We start from the raw sequence: 21,298 nt of genomic DNA, 5'->3' as shown, positions 1-21,298 counted from the left end.
AGTGGAATTACTTTGAGTTCCTTTCCATTTAATTTTATGTTGACTATTGGCTTGCTGTTTATTGCTTTTATTATGTTTACTCATGGCTTTGTATCTCTGATATCTACAACAATTTTATCATGAAGGGGTGTCACATTTTGTCAAAAGCCTTTTCAGTTTTTCAAATGATCATGTGGGTTTTCTTTCTTTCCGTTTGTTTATGTGGTAGATTATGTTGATAGATTTTATTTTTTAATTAAAATTTTATTTTTAATTAATTATTTTTTTAAATAATTAATTAGTTTATTCTTTTTGTATCCTAGCTGTATCCCCCTCCCTCAACACCTCCTAATCCCACCCTTCCTACTTCAACTTCTCCCATTCCCCTCTCCAAGTCCACTGATAGGGGAGGTCCTCCTCCCCCTCCCTCTAACCCTAGTATTCAGGTCTCATCAGGACTGGCTGCATTGTCTTCCTCTGTAGCCTGGTAAGGCTGCTCCCCTCTCAGGGGGAGGTGACCAAAGAACCAGCCACTGAGTTCATGTCAGAGAGAGTCCCTATTCCTCTTACTAGGGAGCCAACTTGGAGACTGAGGTGCCATGGGCTACATCTGTGCAGGTTTTCTAGGTTATCTCTATACGTGATCCTTGTTTGGAGGATCAGTCTCAGAAAAGACCCCTGTGTCCAGATATTCTGGTTCTGTTGTTCTCCTTGTGGAGCTCCTGTTCCCTCCAGGTCTTAATATTTTCTACTTCTTTCATAAGATTCACTGCACTCTGCCCAAAATTTGGCTATGAGTCTCAGCATCTGCTTTGATACCCTGCTGGGTAGAGTTTTCCTGAGGCCCTCTTTGGTAGGCTCCTGTGCTGTTCTCTGTTTTCTCCCTCTTTTCATGTCTGTCCCATTTGCCTTTCTGAGTGAGAATTGATCATCTTACCTAGGGTCCTCCTTCTTGTTTAACTTCTTTAGGTGTACAGATTTTAGTATGTTTATCCTATATTATATGTCTAATATCCACTTATATGTGAGTATATACCATATGTGTCTTTCTGCTTCTGGGTTACCTCACTCAGGACAATCTTTTCTAGTTCCATCCATTTGCCTGCAAATTTCATGATTTCCTTGTTTTTAATTGCTGAGTAGTATTCATTGTGTAAATGTACAATTTCTGTATCCATTCCTCAGCTGAGGGATATCTGGGTTGTTTCCAGATTCTGGTTATTATGAATAAAGCTGTTATGAACATGGATGAACAAACATCCTTGTTGTATATGTGAGCGTATTTTGTATATATGCCTAAGAGTGCTATAACTGGATATTAAGGAAACACTATTCATAATTGCCTGAGAAAGCACCAGATTGATTTCAAAGATGATTGCACAAGTTTACATTCCCACCAGAAATGGAGGACATTGTGAAAATGGCAATCCTGCCAAAAGCAATCTACAGATTCAATGCAGTTCCCATCAAAATTCCAACATAATTCTTTACATAACTTGAAAGAACAATTCTCAATTTCATATGGAAAAAATAAAAAAACCTGGAATTACTAAAACAACAACAGATCATCTGGAAGTATCTTCATCCGTGATCTTAAACTGTACTATAGAGCAGAGGTAATAAAAGCTGCATGGTACTGCATAAAAACAGAATGATGGATCAAGGGAATCGAATAGAAGACCCAGAAATAAACTCACATGCCTATGGATACTTGAATTTTGACAAAGAAGACAAAACCATACAATGAACAAAAGACAGTATCTTCAATAATTGCTGCTGGTCCAACTGTATGTCTACATGTAGAAAAATGAAAATAGACCCATATTTATCACCCTGCACAAAAGTAAAGTCCAAGTGGATGAAAGACCTCAACATAAAACCAGACACTCTAAATCTATTGGAAGAAAAAGTAGGGAAAGAGCCTTGATATCATTGGCACAGGAAACAACTTCCTGAACAGAACACCAACAGTGCAGTCTCTAAGAGCAACAATCAATAAATGGGACCTCATGAAACTGAGATGCTTCTGTACAGCAAAGGATACTGTCATCAGAACAAAATGACAGCCTACATATTGGGAAAGGATCTTCACCAACTCTAAATCTGACAGAGGGCTAATACGCAGAATATTTAAAGAACTAAAGAAGTTAAACAGCAACAAATCAAGTAATCCAATTAAAAAATGGGGTACAGTGTTAAACAGAGAATTCTCAATAGAGGAATATCGAATGACAGAAAAACACTTAAATAAATGCTCAAAGTCCTCAGTTACCAGGGAAATATAAATCAAAACAAACATGAGATTTCACCTTACACCCATCAGAATGGACAAGACCAAAAACTCTTTTCTTTTTTTTTTAAACTTAACTTTTTTCATTATTATTACATAAATCCTCTTCCTCTGGGCCTATCTCACCAAAGAGATACAATCAAAGAGCAGGCAACCAAGTCCATGTCAGAGGCTGTCTCTTCTCCTGTTACTAGGGAACCCACATTGAGACTGAGCTGCTTATGGGCTACATATGAGCAGGGGCTATGGATCCTTTCATGAATGGTCTTTGGCTGATGCATTAGTCTCCATAGAACCACTCGGGCTCATCTTTTTTTTTTCTCTCTCTTTCTTTGTTGGTATCCTTGTGTGGCTTCTGTCCCCTCTGATTCCTTCTGTACCTCTTTTTTTTCCCATTTATTTATTTATTTTTTATTTATTTATTTTTTTTCAATGCAGTTTATTCAGGAACCTTGAACAATCATCAAACCCTGGGGAAAGCCAGCCCACAGCTTAAATAGCCTCTGGGTAGCCAACCCCAGTGTGCCACGTGGGCAATGCAGATAAGTCCACATACATGGAAGCAAGCCAGATCCTCAGCCTTAGCCAAATGTGGAGTTGTTTGTGACAGAGAGCACTCACCATCCGGAAGGTGGAAGGCGGAAACCAGCTCCATCTTTAAGGCGCGGCATTACGCAGCTCTCTACAGTTCCCCCTTTTTGTTTTAGACGCATCAGGCAAGAGTAGAGGTCTGATATCTGATATTAGAAATAAATTGGGACTTTGTACCGATGTTCATTTAGGTGTCATCCACCCAAAGAGCATCAGACCCGTCCTACCTTTTTCTCAGAGGTGGGACCTAGGGCATCAACCCGCATGCAATCAGACATGCTCTTCTCTGGGTCTACAGTGGCTGACCCTGAGTGCAGTGCTTGGCCTCGCATCCTGAGCATAACATTTTAGCTTTTTATGGTAGCCAACCATACTTGGGGAGAACCTCTTTTCTTTAGGTAGGATCCCTGTGTGTCTCTGCATCTGTTTTGATCCCTTGCTGGTTTGACATCTGTGGTAGACATCCATCTTGTTCCCTCTCTTCTACTGCCTCCAGTACTCACCCTGTTTTCTCTTCTAATGAGAATTAAGCATCTTCCCTAAGGTCTTCCTTGTTGGAATATCTTCTTTTCTTCATGTATGGTGATTAAAAGTTTTGCTGGCTTTAGTAGTCAGGGCTGTTATCTCTGATCTACTAGTGTCTGTAAGATATCTGCTCAGGCCCTTCTTGTTTTTAGAGTTTCTTTTGAGAAGTCAGGTGTAATTCTGATAGGTCTGCCTTTATATATGACTTGGCCTTTTCCCCTTGCAGCTTTTAATATTCCTTCTTTATTCTGTATATTTAATGTTTTGATTATTATGTGGAGGGATGATTTTTTTTTGTGGTCCAATCTATTTGGTGTTCTGTTAGCTTCTTGTATGTTTATAGGCATTTCTTTCTTTAGATCAAGGAAGTTATTTTTTTTTCTATGATTTTGTTGAAAATATTTTCTGGGCTTTAGATCTGGGAGTCTTTTTCTTCTTCTTTCCTATTATTCTTAGATTTGGCCTTTTTTTAGTGCCCCAGGTTTTTGGATCTTTTGTGTCAGGAACTTTTTAGATTTAAAAGTTACTTTAACTGATATATCAATTTTTTTCAATAGTACCTTCTACAGTTGAGATTCTCTCTTCCATCTCTTGTGTTCTGTTGGTGATGCTTATATCTGTAATTTCTCTTCCCTTCCCTAAGTTTTCCATCTCCAGGAGTGCTTCAGATTGTGTTTTCTTTATTGATTCTATTTATATTTTCAGGCCTTGAACAGTTTATTTCCTTTAATTGTTTCACTGTATTTTTCTGTATTTCTTTAAGGGATTTATTGAATTCCTTCACAAGTTTGATTGTATTTTCCTGTATTTCTTTGACGGATTTATTTGCCTCTTTCAAGGTCTATCATGTTCATAATATCAGCTTTAGATTGTTTTCTTATACTTCAAAAGTATTAGGATATCTAGGGCTTGCTGAAATAGGATAGCTTCAAGATAGGTTCTGGTGCTGCTACATGGCCCTGTGTTTTGTTGCTTGTGTTCTTATGCTGACCTCTAGCCTTTGGTTTGTCCCTGGTGTTATCAAACCTGGTGGTGTCTGATGGTTGTTGGCCTCGAGGATTGTATGTATAGCTGGTGGTCCCAGATGTTAGTAGTCCTCTGGATTTCCTGGGAGGTAACAGGCATCTTGCAGTAAAGGGTGAACTGGTTGTCTTTAATGGCTGTGGATCTCTGGGGTTACAGGTGGACTGGGGGGGGGCAAAAAATGGGATACGCTGGATGTTGTTGGTCTCTGATGGGTGCCGGTTTCTGCTGCTCCCTGATGGTTGCTGTTCTCAGCTGGTTGCCTGTCTCCAAGAATGTAGGTGGAGATGTGACCAGGAAATGAGCATGCCTGAGGATGGAGCCTGGAACATGCCTCTGTTCTTAGGTGGTTGCTGCTGTTCCCAGAAGATTGCTGGTCAACGGGATGTAGGTGGAGTTATCGACAGTGAGTTTTATAGAGATATGTCATGCGATCATTCCTGGCTGCTTTTCTGAAGACTAAGAAGAAGCTGTCTACATTTCCGTCTTGTTACTTAAAACAGATATATCAGGCATTTCTAAATTGGCCGTGCTTGCTGACCACCCCTTGCCACCAGGATGCACATTTTTTTAAAGACAGCAGCATAAAAACTAAAGCTCAGCTTTTCAGAAGCCAACCTAGAATCATGACTAGAGTTTACCTTCACAGCAAAACTTTAACAGACACTGCTCACAATATGCTTTACTGTGTCAGGGTAAAGCATGTATTGGGAGTTCTTAAACTGATAATATTGCTTCATGTTAACCCATTTGTCACAGAATGAGCTGATATGGAGGCAATTTTAGGAAACATGTAAGCAAACAATAAGAAAACACAACAAGAAATGAGATAGAGAGCTATAGCTGTCTTATTCTATAAAGTAAATGAAATGGATTTGCAGAAAAATGGATACAATTATTTTAAGGGTTGAAAACTATTTGTCGTGAATCTCTCCAACAGTGTAGTTAGGTTTAAGATTATACTCAGTATTTGTCTCTTCTCTACATTTATTGATACAATTGGAAATTTTGTTAATTAATTTTTCTTTCACAATATGAAAATTCTGAAATACAAATCTAGCACAAGACTCTTATGCTTAACAAGCAAACTATATCTTTTCTGAGAGTGAAACCGAGGTTGCTAGACCTAGCATTATTAAGCCACCGCAGAAATCATTTATGTTTCAGGGGGTATGTGTTAAAACCTTAAAATTAGAACAAACCACAAGTTAGGTATAGAAGATTATTACCTACCAAATCAATTTCTAAACACCAGTTAATTTCAAAGCCCTCATTTGTTGGCATGAGATCCACAGCCTCCTGACTTCAAAGAGGGCACTGCTGTGCTCCCAGCAGGAAGCCCAAGTTCAGAGCACACTGAGGCAAGAGCTCTCAAGCTTCAGAGAAGCTGGGGCTTCTTTAACTGCAAAACAGTGTTTCTGAAAAAGAGAGGTGGCTGTAAGAGATGTGCATGATGTCTGCCTTGTGCTTTCCTGTAGCACATTATATGGAGCAACTCAGAATTCTTCCCGACTCAGTTTTGTTGCAGCCAAAGATTTGGCTTTGAGTAAAAGAAGAAAACGTGACTAGCGTAATTATTTTGAGTCAGTTCTGTTCTAATATTTTAACTAAAATTAAACTCCTACTATGGATGCAGTAAAGAATATATGGCATAATATTTGAATAAGTCATATATGCTGGTTCATTTGTAATATTGGTTATCATTAAGTTATAGATATATCAACTTATTGTTAGTCAACAAAAATATATTCAACAACTTTTAGCCCTATTTTTTTCCTCAAAACTAGGACATACAAGTGAACAAAATATAGCACTGAACTCTCAAAGCTTTATTTAAGTGTTGGATCAGCTAATCAAAAGGATTGGAAGGATTGTATCCACACTCATGAAACAGAGACCAGTGAATGAGGGTACATTTTATCGCAGACCGTAACAGAGGAAGTGGCTTTCCAGTTAGTGGTATTGTCGTAGAGTTGGTGAAAGTCGCCAAACAGGTAGAAAAAAAAAGTGTGTATTACTTATTTGCTCCCCACCCCCATGTTTGGTTTAATTCACCAATTTCCCAATCACCTTAAAGGAAATTTCTGCTGGCATTATAGGAACTGTATCCTAATTTTCTATATTTTCACTCAATTATGTGCTTTTCTCTTCTGTCACTCATCTTTTCCACGTGATCATTTCCATCATTGTTAGGGTAGAGACAGCTCATGTATTTCATGAAGACATTCATGCATGTGCCTCGCTGTTACACAGCTTTACAGTGTTCACTGGACCTGGAAACCTACCACAGCCGTCAGATTTTGTTCTGCCAGTTTGAGCATTCCCATTGCAATGTGTGTGTGTTTTCCTTTGCCCTCTGGACACATAACTGTGGGAATTCCCTTGCTGATCTCGCTTCTGTCTCTCCATTTATTGCTATTTTTTTCTCAGCAAGTGACAGTTTGAATTTTACTCCTTTTCTTAAAGGTTCTGGGACCTTGCTCTGAAGACTGTTGTTATTGTCAGCCTCTTTCTTTAGTCACATCAATTGACAAAATGCTAACACGCCTGGCCTGCTTCTCAGGGACGAAAACAATCTCTTGAAATCTCCCTGTCAACGCCACACATCCCTCTGCTTCTTACCAAAACAACCTTGTTCCTTCATGTGTAGTGAGCAGACATTTGTCCTTAGCAGCCACAGAGTCTCCTGTGTGTGTGTGAAAAAATGTGGAATTTGGGAGCCACCATTGCCTGACTGAAATAGACTCTGAATGTTTCTATCCTTTCAGAGGGCTTACAACTCCTATCATTTTTTTAAAGGAGAACGGGAATGTATTCCCTCGCAGCTGAATTATTCCTAATTATAAGGATCTTTAAGAATGGACTCCAGGTTGTGAGATCGTGAGTAACTCTCCCGAGAGGGGAGAAGTAGCATCAGCCAGCGTTACACTTACGCTGGGCTTGAACCAAAGTCGGTTATCTTTGCTGTAGTCAGATGGTCAAAAGCACAAATTTGTTGCATAAAATTGACATTATTTTGTCTGCCCAATGACTACTGAGTGATAGTACTGTGATAGTACTGTTGAGATGCTCCCAGTAGTTACAGCATGAAATGAAAGACTATATGGTGTGCATGTCCTAACATGCTGAGTAGTTGCTGCAAACAAATAAGCTAAACTTTAAATTCTCTGCACCTCTATGTTTTCTCCATAATGTACATCTGTTATTCAGCATAGGACTCAATTCTAAAATGAACACATTACAGTGGATGCTTTGTTGGTGGGTTAACTCAAAATATACTACTTTATTTAATAATTTGAAATAAGACTCAGATACATCTCTTCTCTTTGAATAATACACCATCTCCAATAAGGGATGAAGTAAAATAATTTCTTGCTCACCTCAACCTGTGCGAACCATCTTTAGATGCACTTCTGGGACTGGACATGCAACAAAGTCATATGATGAAAAATAAATAAATAAAAAGAACCATCTTAGATATGCTTAGAGAAACGTTTTCCTTTCTGTGAATAATAGTTGCCATTTTTTAATTAAACACATACTATTTAAGATTTACATTTAAATTAAAAGTATTTTAATTGACTCCACTGTTTATGCAGGAATAAAATAAGAATAGTGTAAAAGGTCCCGTAGCTCACCTTCTGTCTCTGCATCATAACCATCTCACATTAATATGATCTAATTGTTTCAATAGGTTAAGGAAAAAAAAAACAAAAAGACAATGGGAATTCTAAGTAGTAAAATCTTTAGGTTAGTTAGATTGTCTGAGTTTTATCTGACATATTTTCTGTCCTAGCATCTCTTCCAGAGAAACATCTTACAATTGGGACTGTTTCCCCTTTTCACTGATAGTTCCACAAACTTGCTTTGTTTTGAATGACTTTGGACATTTTCTTATGCTTTTGTAAGATGTTCCACTATCAGAATTTTACTGATAATCATATTTCCCATGATGAACAAAGGTTCCAGAATTTTGATTTGTGTTGTCTGATATACAAACCATGTAAGAATACATAAGAATGATATAATTATCTTTTTATTTATTTTTTATTATCAGTATTACTTATATGATTCAATTTATATCCTAGCTGTCGCTTGGTACCAAGGTACTTGGTTGGAGTATTAGTACCTTATCGCCCCTCCCTTATTTTCTCCCTTCCCCTTTCCCACAATACTCTTTCCCTAGTATACTGATAGGCCACAGAGAAAGAGGATCCAGACAGTCCTGATGAGAGCTGATCGGCTGTCAGATAGTAGGGGAGGAGGACCTCCCCTACCAGTGGATACAATTATCTTCGCTTTTAATGGTCACCCAGCTTAGAGATTTTGCCAGGTTCCTTAGCCTCATCCCTTTTCACACAGTATTTGTAGCAATGTAGAAGCAGTGCACAGCACATGCTGACAGAAGGCAGATTTATGTTTTCCCTCACTAAAGGTGGAATATTTCTGTTGATAACTCGACAGCTTCCCCAAGAAAGATTTGATTTCTCTTCCATTCAACTATCTCCTCACTTTGATAAGTATGGCTTCATGGATATTTACTTTGAATTTTAGTTACAAAATAAAAATGTTTACTCCCCAATACACATACACACAAACACATAGAGACACACACACAGACACACTCTTTAAGATTAGTTAATGATTTGGTCAGAATGATGTCTCCAACTCCTAACCATCACTATACACTGTATAACTTATTCCAGCTTTCTCCTTTGCTTATTTAGCCCATTCCCACTCCAGTACTGATAACAGTGGCTTTTCTTACCCAGTGCTTATTTACTTTATTGTTTAAAAACACATTTTAAGTTATCTCCATGCTGGGTACTTGGTTGGAGTATGAGTCTCTGGGAAGATTCCTGTGTTGAAATTTTCTGGTTCTGTTGCTCTCCTTGTGGAGTTCCTGTCCTCTCCAGATCTTACTATTTCCCACTTCTTGCAAAAGATTCCATGTACTCTGCCCAAGAGTTGGCCATAAGTCTCAGCATCTGCTTTGATAGTCTGCAGGGAAGAGGCTTTTAGAAGCACTCTGTGGCAGGTTCCTAGCTTGTTTCCTGTTTTCTTCTTCTTCTGATGTCCATCCTCTTTGCCTTTCAGGATGGGGATTGAGCATTTTAGTCAGGGTCCTCTCTTGATTAGTTTCTTTAGATGTACAGATTTTAGTAGGTTTATCCTATATTATATGTCTATATGAGTGAGTATATACAGAGTGTGTCTTTCTGCTTCTGGGACAGCTCACTCAGGATGATCCTTTCCAGGTCCCACCATTTACCTAAAAATTTCATGATTTCCTTATTTTTCATTGCAGAGTAATACTCCATTGTGTAGACGTACCACAATTTCTGCTCCCTCTGATATAAACTGATTGGCCTGCTCTTTGATCACCTCCCCCTGAGGGGGAGAGCAGCCTTATGAGGCCACAGAAGACGACAATGGACAATGCAGCCACTCCTGATGTGATCTAATAGACTAAGATCAGAAGGAAGGAGAGGAGGACCTCCCCTATCAGTGGACTTGGGGAGGGGCATGTGTGAATAAGGGCGAAGGAGGGTGGGGCCAGGAGGGGAGAAGGGAGGGGTTTATGGGGGGATACAAAGTGAATAAAGTGTAATTAATAAAAAAATAAAATAAAATTATACATCAAAAAAGAGGAGAAAGTGTCTAGTACAGGTCATGAAGACAGACAGACTGACTGACTGAGTGCAACAGTGGGACTGGAATCTTGCTAAAAGCTGATTCAGTTAACAACCCTGGCTGTATGTGTACTGAATCTAGACCAGCTATTTTGATATAGGATGATATAAAAAAAGATTAAAGTTCTAAAAAGGAAAAAAAATACATTTTTAAGTACTATCATATTTATGGGACAATTTGATACTGTGGATTGAATAAGAAAAATCAATCATGAGCTTGAATTGGGGCATAATGGAACAAGATGTGCTTTAGACTAAATAAGAGTGCAGGGAATTTTACAGAAGAAGGGAAGATAGAAAGACTTGGAGGGGACAGGAGCTCAGCAAGGAGACCAACAGAGCCAAAAAGTCTGGGCCCAGGGGGGCTTGCAGAGACTGGTGAATCAACCAAGGACCATGCATGAAGAGGACCTAGAGTCTCTGCTCAGATGTAGCCCAGGCAGCTCAGTCTACATGGGGGTTCCCTAGAAAGGGGAGAAGGGGCAGTCTCTGGCATGTACTTGGGTGCCTGCTCTTTGATCCCCCATGGCGAGTTGGCCTTACTTGGCCACAGAAAAAGAGGATCAGACAGTTCTGATGAGACCTGATAGGCTAGGGTCAGATAATAGGGAAGGAGGACCTCCCCTATCAGCGGACTAGGTGAGAGACATGGGGGGGATGAGAGGGGGAGAATGGTACCTAGAGGAGATGAGGGACAGGGTTACAGCCAGTATACAAAGTGAATAAACTGTAAATAACAACAACAATAATGATAATGATAATAATGATGTAATTGGGTTGAAATAAAATATAATATGTAACAACAGGAAATGTCATTTAACCAAAATTATGAAATGTAATTAAATGAGATGAAATGAAACTAAGTGATGATAGAAAATGAAATAATATACTGAATTGAACTGATATGCCATGAAAATAAGTGATAAAAAAGAGGTAATGATGTATTGAGTGACTATAAAATAAAGTGAAATGTAAAAATGAATAAAACAAAAGAGAGCTTATATAGAAAGACATCTCTGTATTACTAGACTTATGCTATTTTCACATAACTTAATTTTTTTTTCATAGTAAGACCCCCATCATAACAAGAACTGGCAAGAATTGCTAACGGCAAAAGATTCAATGCTGAATTTGAGTATGTTTGAAAATTCTTTCAACACTAGTTTATAACACATACAAAAATATTTACCAGAGTATATATCTCACAATTGGTATATAAAATCTCTAATTTTCCAGACTCCTGACTTTTTTAATTTTAATTTTTATTAATTACAATTTATTCACTTTGTATGCCCCCGTAGCTCCCTCCCTCCTCCCATCCCAATCCCATCCTCTCTTTCCCTTCTCCACCCATGTCCCTCCCATAGTCCACTGATGGGAGAGGTCCTCCTTCCCTTCCTTCTGATCCTAGTCTATCAGGTTGCATCAGGAGTGGCTGCATTGTCTTCCTCTGTGGCCTGTTTAGGCTGCTTCCCCCTCAGGGGGAGTTGATTAAAGAGCAGGCCAATCAGTTCATGTCAGAGGCAGTCCCTGTTCCCATTATTATGGAATCCACTTGGACACTGAACTTCCCTGGGCTACATCTGTGCAGGTGTTCTAGGTTATCTCCATGAATGGTCCTTGGTTGGAGTATCAGTACCTTACACCCATCAGAATGGCTAAGATCAAAAACTCAAGTTACAATACATTCTGGATAGGATGTGGAGAAAGGGGAACCCTCCTCTACTGCTGGTGGGAAACTTGTACAACCACTTTGGAAATCAATCTGGTGCTTTCTCTGGCACTCAGGAATAGCGCTTCGTCAATATCCAGCTATACCACTTCTAGGCATATATCCAAAAGATGCTCAAGTACACAACAAGGACATTTGTTCTACTATGTTTGTAGCAGCTTTATTTGTAATAGCCAGAACCTGGAAACAGCCCAGATGCACCTCAGTTGAGGAATGTATACAGAGATTATGGTACATCTACACAATGGAATATTATTCCTCAATAAAAAACAAAGAAATCATGAAATTTTCAGACTTCTGACTTTTGATATGTTTGCTACCATGAGAAAAATTCATGAAGACTTGAAAGGTCATATTAAGTACACTAAATACATGGAACCACATTAGTTTGTTCATTGAGTTACTTGTTTTTAGATTAGTCTTGTCTCATTGAGAACAGGGTTCCAGTGTGATATATTTAAATAGCTTATGTTGTCCTCAAATAACAGATTTTCTTTTTCTTTTTATTTTTTTATCAGTTACATTTTATTAACTCTGTATCCCAGCCGTGTCCCGATCCCTCATTCCCTCCCAGTCCCTCCCTCCCTCCCTCCCTCATCTCCACCGTGCCCCTTTCCAAGTCCACTGATAGGGGGGACCTCCTCCCCATTCATCTGATCCTGTTTTATCAGGTATCTTCAGGACTGGCTATTATTATTATTATTATTATTATTATTATTATTATTATTATTGTAAAGATAAGCTTTCTCTGTGTAGCCTTGGCTGACCTGGACTTGCTTTGTAGATCAGGCCAGCCTTGAACTCACAGCAATCTGCCTGCCTCTGCCCCCCTGAGTGCTGGCATTAAGGGAGTGCTCCACCGGCTACTGGCTTTACTCTTACATTTGTAGACAGAATGAAGATGTGAACTTGTTTGTTCTCAGTCTCATCATCATTATGGGAGCCTGAGCAAATCACCTTTCTGTCTTAGACTGTAAGGACTTAGAAACTGTTTTAGCCTATAGATATTTTGTTCTTATAAAATATATTATTAATTATTTGAGAATTACACAAAACGTAGAGGTCATAACCATCCCTTTTTCCTAACTCCTTCCAGATTCTCTACTACCTACTTTCCAGCCAAACTTCATTCTCTCTCTCTCTATAAATATCTGTGTGTGTGTGTGTGTGTGTGTGTGTGTGTGTGTGTGTGTGTGGACTCTACTGAGTTCATATTGTGTTGGCCAACTACTCTTAGAAATGGGACCTGCCTTGAAAAATGTGATTGATATGCCGGGTATCAACATCATTCAAGAAAACTGACTTTCCTTCTCCTAGAAGCTGTCAAAGTTCATAGATTCTCATTTAAGGATGGAATTTTGTGATCACTTCTCTTTGGTCATTCTTGGATTTTGTCTGGCTTGAACTTGTACAGATATTATCAATGTTGTCACAATTGCCATGAATTAATATATGCAACTACTTACCATGCTTTGTCCAGAAAAACAGTCTTTTTTTTTTTTCAAGTCATCCACCACCCTGGCATTATACTCCTTCTGCTACCTTTTCTAATTCCTTCTGCTCCCTTTTCTAACTCCTTCTGCTCTTTTTTTCTACCTTGCAGGGAAGTATGTGATGCACATGGCCCATTAAAGGTGAGCACTCTGGAGTTTCGTATTCTCTTCACACTGACCAGTTGTGGGGTCCCTGTGTTAATTGCCATGCACAGCATTAAGAAGCTTCTTTGATGAGTTTTGAGCAATGCGCTGATATAAGGGTATGGTGTAGTCTTCTCCGTTAGGTCTCATGATTTATCTAATCACATGTCCCTGGCCTTATTAACAGTGTCAGATATGTGTTCCTTCTCATGGATTAGGCCTTAAATTCAATAAAAACATGGTTTGTTATCCCCATAACTTTCATGCCACTATTGCACTAGTGATTTTATCTTTCTGTGCTGGTGGCAAATATAGCTCATAGAGTTCACAGCTGGGTGAGATCCGTGACTACCTTTCTCTTTGGTGGCCTGCATAGCAACTTCCATTACCCTGAAAGATCATGAGGATGGCACTTTCTGTTGAGTATCAGCAATATTTTAAAATATTATGTTCAGACACTGACTACAAGAATGTGTCTATTGCTGTGATGAGACATGAGAAAAGCATCTTCTTAAAGAAAGCATTAAACTGGGGCTTCTGGTTCAAGAGGGTTAAAGTGTATTACCAATGCAGAGGGATGCATGGCAACAAGTGTATTACCAATGCAGAGGGATGCATGGCAACAAGCAGGCATAGCGCTGGAGTAGTAGCAGAGCACTCACAGCTTGCACGGGAGGGGACACTACAAAACAGAGAAAGATAACTCGGAATGACGTAAACTTTTAAAATTCAAGGTCCGCACCTCCTCCAACATTTTCATATTCTTCCTAGACAGTTCCAATCATTTGGAACCAAGTATCCATGTAAATAAGCTTTTGCAAGCTATTCGCATTCAGATCACCATAACATCGGAATCATGCGTCTTTATCTTTGCTCCTTTTAAATCTAATAGTAAAAATTCAAGTAGGATTTATCTTTTACTGGATTTTTTCTGTTTGTTTATTGTTATATGTCTGCTTTTACCACTTCACTTTAGCCTTCATTATATTTATATACAGTAATAGTATAGATACTTTCAGGGTTCCTCGTATAGACTTAACTTTAATTTTACATATTAATACTTTCTGAAATTAAAATTTAATCATGTTCCATTTTTAATTTTTTCCTTAGATTACCAACATTGAATAATAATTAATTTTTATGGTTATTTTTTACTGCCATAAATCTAGACTTTACCTCCACCTACTCAATGCATAAAGAAATTATTTACCTTAGCCATAGACTCAGTCTACAAGTGGGTTCCTTAGCGAGGGGAGCAGGGGCTTTCCATGGCATGAACTCAGTGGCAGGCTCTCTGATCATCTACCCCTGGGGGTGCAGCCTTGCCAGGCCTCAGAGGAAAACAATGCATCCAGTCCTGATAAGACCTGATAGGCTAAGGTCAGAAAGAGGGGGAGGAGGACCTCCCCTATCAGTGGAAGAGGGGAGGGGCATAGGAGAAAAAGAAGGAGGGATTGGGAGGAGAAGAGGGAGGGGGCCATAGCAGGGACACAAAGTGAAGAAACTAATAAATAATTAATAAAAATAAAAAGACTAACAGTGTTAATTATGGCTTCATATATTTTATACACCATTTTTGGAATGGTCTGCCCTTTTCCTGATATTTCTAGTGTTTTTCTGTCCATTCTCCTATAGTACTAATAGAAGAATAGCTAATTATTCTTTTCACATTTTATCAGTTAACAGTTGTCATAATAATGCTTCAGAATAAAGAAACAGATTTGGAAAACCAATAGCAAAACTGGTACTCTAAATGGGTCTCCTGATCTTGGCTAGACTTTTTTAAATATTCAACTTTAGTGTCATCTAAGGTCAATACAATTCTTCTAAGCAATATTTTGTTCATCATTAAATAGGATTGCCTAGTCATGTCCTCATGACAATAGAAAAGGAACTAAAAAGAACCAAGGAAACATAATATATCAAGACTGTACAGAAAAAACACACTATCATATTTACTTTACCCAACAGGCCTAACAAGTAACGTAACATAGAAAATTCCTTGGTTACATGATTTAGGAAAAATGATTTAGGAAGAATTGAAGTAATTAATGAAATCTTTCTGTCTTGTCTGTAATCAAGCATTTTCTATATTTCATCAAAATTATTTCCAAATGACTTCTTCAATAGTTTGAACATGAAGCCGTAAGTTATTCAGATCATTTCTTTAGAGATGTGTAATTAACAGTCATTAAAAAAATGTTTTAGTAATATTGAAAAGAGCATATAGCATATATCTAATATAAAAATATGTGCACATACATAAATATTTGAAAATATGTGAATGTTTTTCATAATTTTTAATTAAGTATAAAAGTCTTCACTAATGAGTGATTGAAATGGTTATCTATTCAGAAAAATTATTAATTATAAACACCAAATATATAGTAGTTTAGAAACTAAGCAACAAGATAATTTATATGACCCCAAAATATTGTTATTTTGCATTTTTGCTGGTAAATAATTTCAGGTTTGTAATTTTCAATAATGCCATTGAAAATCTGATAATTTATTCAGATATTTTTATTGCATTTACAAGTCAATCATTTAAGAAAATAAAACTGTATGTCACTCTTTATCCTTTTAGTGATCAATACTTAGTTCTTGTATGAAAAATGTAGGCCAATTTTATGAGTCTTCTTTTCACATAAATAAAAAATTCTCCCCAGTAATCAAAAGATACAGCTTACAAGAAAACTGTTCAGTTTCCTTCCCTTCTCAGCTATCAGATAAAATGATGAATGACCAAACTTATCCTAGAATGCATTTACAGCACTGTTGCATACTGATACAAGACCCATTGGTGGTCTGGAGCAGATGTAATTTCTGTCTTGAATTTAGATATGATTTGACTTAGAAAAATAAGCCGCTGCTTGTTTATGTTGTGTGTGGTTTGAGTTACTAGTCACGTATGCTTTGAAAAGGATTTTATATGCTTATTACTGTTTTGGTCATATTTCCCTTTTCTTCTGTTTAAATAAAGTTCAGATGAGTTTTTTTCTATTTGCTTAACTTAAATAAATAAAATTACCACAGAAATATGTTCATATTTATATACAAAGAGAAATTGTATACCATTGACATGTGGTAGATGCTTGCTACATATTTACATATGTGTAATCAGTTAATAAAAGCTGCATTGGTGTTTCAAGCTAGTCTTGGAAAAGGTGTGGAAAATTTGAATTCTCTATAACTCTAAGAAAGGAATGAGTGTTTACATACTTGGAATATTAAGTATCACTTAGACACTAAGATATAGTATCTAGAACAGATAAAAATGGCAACAGTTTTTAATTATGTTTAGAACAGTATTAAACCACAAATAAAACAAAAAATAATATTTCTTATCTTTTTGAGGTGATTCTGAATAAATCAACTGAAATATTATTAAAGAAAAAAAAAAGCCAAAATACTTGTTTGTAGATATAAAACTGCTTTCTGCAAAGAAGTAACCAAGTATGCCGGAAGTATTGGCCGGAATTTCAAAGCAAAATATGCAATAACGTTTAATTTTTCTAGAAAATGTTTGAATATTTATCTCTGTGTCTATAGCTGTTGTGCTATGACCATGTGGATAAATCCCACAGTTTTGCCATCTACAATTGGTTCAGGACAGGGAGAGCGTTTATCAGTAACAGACAACTGACCATTTCTCTAGGCTTTTATTTTATTAACTTCTCTATTGATTATTTTATTCTAGTAAACATAAATTGTTTCTTAAAAATACAATAAAATAATAAATGATGCAGAGGAATGGAGAATATTTTTATTTCGATATGCTATCTGTTAGTTGATCTCACAAAATGATTGGCCAGATGGTTGAAACTACAGAAAATTATTGTGGGATTTTAAAGGATCGGTTCTGATTTATATACTGACAGCTGACATTTGGCTAGATATGACCCTTCTAATTACACAGTAATTGATTTCATCTCCCCATTTTTTTTAATACTTCTATACTTTTAAGACTTTTCTTCTTACATTTGTAGTCTATGGAAATTTGCCATTTAAATTAGGATATACCTGAAAAAGTATACTGTGTACTAAAAAAATACTATTTCGTTTATTGTTTTAAGCCACCTTAGACATTTCAAATATGTTCTATTCCAAACATGGTTCACACTTAGATGGTGTTAGTCTGAGTATTTAGTATTTTCTTTAAGAGAAATACTGATAATTACAGCCTTGAGCTTTTTTTTTTTTTTTTAAATCCTTATAAGTTCTAAACCTATAAAGCTTCTATGTATGTGCTAGTGGTCTCTTCAACTGTACTGTCACTGTCTGGTTTTGAATTAAGTGGAACATATTATATAAATTTCAATATAGAGGAAAGAGTTGGAGGTCAATCAGTAATAGAAATACAGAGACAACAAAGGGAAGGTAGAGGCTGAATACTGAATATTACAGAATGGGTGGGAAGGAGCATCACCATGGAATATTGCTGATGTAAAGTTGAGAGCACAACAGAAAAATAATTCCATACATGGTAAGGGTTTAAGCTGTTTTTTTTTAAATCATCATGTTGGGTAAAACTTGGCAATGAAATAACTTAGGAGCAGAGAAGGGAAATATTTTCAACAAGAACTGGCTATCCATTAAATCAAACATTTGTCTCTTTAGTTCCCAGACAAGTCCCGTGGCTCATATGCAGCAAACTTAATTCTCCATTTTTCAACACATTTTTAAAAATATCACATTATTACTTTCTCACTACTCTTCTCAAGTGTATAGACAATGTGGACCTCACATAGATATGAATAATGTAGAGAAAATACAGTCATTTGAGCGACCAAGTATACTAATTCACAAATATTGTAAAGAAATAATATGAATAGAAAACTGGGAATCATTTGACTAGATTTTTTATTATGTCTGCAACGCTAAACTTCTTATGTGAACATTATTTTAGATCTACTATATGCATTAGTGAAAGTGATTCTGTGTTTGTTCTCATTAAAATCATTATCAAAAATAAAATAAAATGTATATACAAAGTTATTTGTTAATAAATACACATTAATAATGCATATTATATTAAATTATCTTACATTCTTGACAAAACCATATTAAGTCTTGACATATTTTAGCTTTAGTTCCCTTTTCACTTTCACATATGTAGTCCTTTGACATACTTAAACATAAACACTCAAGCCTATCTTACTAAGGTGTAAGCAGTGTAATATGGAAATACTAAAATCCTGATGTTGACAGAGTCTAGAGAGGATCCATCTGTGGAAACATCTGTTTAAAAATAATTTCATATAAGGTTTTTGTCTTCTCTTTAAAGATTTTGGCAAAGGTTTCAATAACTTTTGATAATACCAACTTTGCCAAAATTTGCCTACCATGAGTGGTAGAAGTTTGACTTAATGGAGAGCAATTATACCACATGCTTAATTCTGATGCCTGCACAGTCATCTTCCCCTCTGCTGTCCCCCACTGTGGAGCAGGCCTGCACTGGGCCTTCAGAGTGTGAAATTGCCCCACAGTGTTGTCAAGCAGTCAAGAACACTTTAGGAATGTGATCGTTTATCCTGACTGTCTGCTTCATCTGATAGAGTCCTCAAAATTAGGAAAGAAAAATCGCCATCATTTTGTGGTGCTGTATTTGATCTAGTGGATTTAAGAAGTGGGTGCCAACCTCTTTCATTTCAAGCAAGGTAGTAAATTCAAAAGTTTAAATAAAAATAAACAAAACATAAATTAATTTTAAGATTTGTAATTTTTGTCATGTGAAGACTATGCCAGAACGTTTATTTGTTAGACTAGTTTTGCCAGCACGTCATCCCTTGTGTGTAAGAAAATTACCAGGACAACTCTTCTTGGGTCTTTTGTTTCTAAACTCCAAAAGAATTGCATCATTGATATAAGAGTTCCCTGAAATGTGTAACTGCAAAAACATTCTAAAAATTATAATGCTTATTTTTTTTAACCATCCATTACTACTGAGGTGTTAAAATAATTTATTCCATTATATTAACAATTGCTTGATGCATTGAAAAATAATTTGCCATGTAATTTTGTTAAACCTAAAAGTGTAGCATTTTTTCTTGATAATATCATTAATATATCAAGAGTAAATAAAATGTTTGGAGGTAGGCACATTAATTATCGCCTTCATCTATCGGTGTTTAAAACTTAGAAATAATTAAATGTGCTTTAATAAGATATGGTTCTGAGAAAGCAAGATCATTTATGAATTGCTAGAGGTGCGTGGAACTGCGTTTCCCCTGAGAGACCAAATTTATGCCTAACACCCCGCTGATTGTTCGGAAGGTAAAGAACCAATAGCTGCATGTTCAGAGGTTTAATTTAAAGTGTGTTTCTCACTAGGCTGCTCACAACACTTAATTAAACTCTGCTGTTTTGGCAATGACAAATGCTGCGGTGCAGAAGGAGCCCGAGTCACGGTGACTGAGGCGCTGTCGTAATTTCGTTCATGTGCACTGGCAGCCAGATGCAGGTCAGAGAGAAAGCGAGAATGAAAGAAGATGTATTGAAGGTATTTGGACAAAGTTGCTAGTTTGAAGAATCTATTTCCAGTGCTCAAGACGTTGCTTTATTTTAAGGATTTTTAAGTCCTGTGGTGTTTGGGGAAAATGTACTGCTGGACTGGGGAGCACATTTGCTATCCATTTGAAGTTATCATGCATTTTGTGGAAATAGTTTTCTTTTTAATTAGCAATTAGAAAACATGAGCTATTTTCAGTTTAGGTAGACACACAGAGACCTTGCTTCTAGGCACACCTTCATACTATCCCCTGTATGTAGTTTATACTATGGATATGTTTATTTTGGAAAAACTTTCAAAATTGAGACAGTCTATTTTTTAGTTGAAAGTTTTAAAAGATGCCAAAATTTCTATTTATGTGAAGTTCAGTATAAAATAAAGTATAAATGATCTTTTCTTTAAAAGTCTTTTGTGTTGAAACACCTAGTTTAAAAGATATCTATGAGATTCCTTTGCATAAAATTCTGTCTTGTTTTCAGCATTCATATCTAGAACCTCACTGTAGAAAGCTGAGATGTGTTTACATATTTTTCTTATCCCAAAGTGACACCAAAGCTAGAACCAACGAACTATTGAAAACAATAACAAAAGGAGAAATCATTTGAGTAACTCACCTAGTTCCCAAGAAAACGTGTGCATTAGTTAACTTACTGTTTCTACTGGCATAGTGGAAAAGTGAGAGAGAAATTAGGAGATGTAGGGGATTCACATTTTGAAGACAGAAAGGGTTCAGATTCACGTGGTTTGTCTCCAGAACTGGATTCAATACACCATCCTAACCAGTTGAAATAACACAAACTTCAACCTCAGAAATCAAAATCAAAGGAAAGACCACGTGAATCACACATGGTGGTGGTTTCTTTCTTACTATGAGGGCCTTTACTCTTAATGTTAATATAGATGCACTGAACTCAGAGATCAAATCCCGCTAGGTACTGAAGGTGCAGGCTGGGACAGTCAAAAGAAATGCATAATACTGCATTAAAAACAAAGCAAAGCTTCTTGTATCCAGAAACTATATTTCTAAGTATCCCAGAGTTCTGTTGTTGTTGCTTGATTTCCACTGCTTTCTCAAGAACAAACATGCACCAGCTCCTTCAGCAGAAGGTAAGGTTGATCCTCCATCGCACCCATTCTAAGTATGATAGTGTTAAAAAAAGTTGTAAGCAGTGATATACTCAGTGCTGTGGGTTAAAGGTTTGTATTGAATATACTTCTATCTGCCCTACGTATTTGCCTAAACTGATTTTCTTTTCTAAGTGCTTCCATCATTTCAAATGCATTCAGCTTAGACTACAGGATTACACAAAGAATTTC

This window comes from Meriones unguiculatus, chromosome 8 (assembly GCF_030254825.1).
Source record: "Meriones unguiculatus strain TT.TT164.6M chromosome 8, Bangor_MerUng_6.1, whole genome shotgun sequence".
NCBI lineage: Eukaryota > Metazoa > Chordata > Mammalia > Rodentia > Muridae > Meriones > Meriones unguiculatus.
This window is presented reverse-complemented; position numbering follows the sequence as displayed.